We start from the raw sequence: 1,159 nt of genomic DNA on the forward strand, positions 1-1,159 counted from the left end.
ACAGTTTTTTGTTCAATGAATCTATGGTAGGTAATAGTTGGAAGAGTGGCAGCTGCAAATTCAGTGGAGCTTTGTTGAAAATTAAATTAAGCATTTCGGTTTTTGCTTTGCTGCCATCAATTTCAGTCCCTCTCTCGCCCACGTGCAACTGGACACTAACCTTGGTGCCACTAAGAGCTCTTACAGATTACCACAATTTGTTCAGTTTTCGTGAAGTATCTGTCAGCAATATTCTGTTAGGGTAGTCATTGAAGGCTTCGTACATTGCGCTCTCGACAGCCAAACATGTTTCACTCAGGATTTCTCTTTCTACTACAGCCCTATACTACGTTACACACATCTCATGCAGTCGTCTCCATTTGTTTTGAAGTTCCTTTTTAATGACTGTATACAATGGAGTGTCCCTTCTGCCATGAATTATTGTACTGGGTACATGTCTCTTCTTTTAAAGTTGAGGCATAGCTCCCTTATATGCTCCAGTCCTGAGCTAAAACTGAACAAGGTGGGCGGTTCAAACCTGCGGCCAGCCATCATGATTTAGGTTTTCCGTGATTTTCCTAAATGTCTTCAGGCAAATGCCGGGATGGTTCCTTTGAAAAGGAACGGCTGACTTCCTTCCCCATCCTTCCCTAATCCCATAGGACCGATGACCTCGCTGTTTGGTCCCCTGGCCCCAAATCAATCAACCAACCTAAGCTAAAAGTTTCAAGTTCCTCATTGAAATATGGAACTACTGGTTCTTTATCTAGTTCACTAAACTTATAAATCTTTCTTCTTGTTTTAGTTGCTCTTTGTGTTTCGGTTAACCATTTTTGCTGCAGCTGTCTCACAGTCACTGATACCAATGAGGATGTGGACGTTGTCGAAGAGGTCATGTCTATTTGCTGCTTGCTGTTAGATCTAATACATTTCCATGATGAGTAGGGTTCTGAACCGTCTGTTCTAGGTAATCTGCAGAGAAGACATTTTAGTAATTTTTCACAGCATGTCTCCTCAGGACCACCCCTAGCAAAATTGTAATTAATACAACGAGAAACCTTGAGTCATCCTTGTTAGGTTAAACAATATAGTCATCATGCTTCACACAGAGATCTGTGTGTTTCCATCTCCTCTTTGACACCTTGTAGATATTTTGGATGCACTACCTCTGTTGTCACAT

This window comes from Schistocerca cancellata, chromosome 5 (genome assembly GCF_023864275.1).
Source record: "Schistocerca cancellata isolate TAMUIC-IGC-003103 chromosome 5, iqSchCanc2.1, whole genome shotgun sequence".
Classification (NCBI taxonomy): Eukaryota; Metazoa; Arthropoda; class Insecta; order Orthoptera; family Acrididae; genus Schistocerca; species Schistocerca cancellata.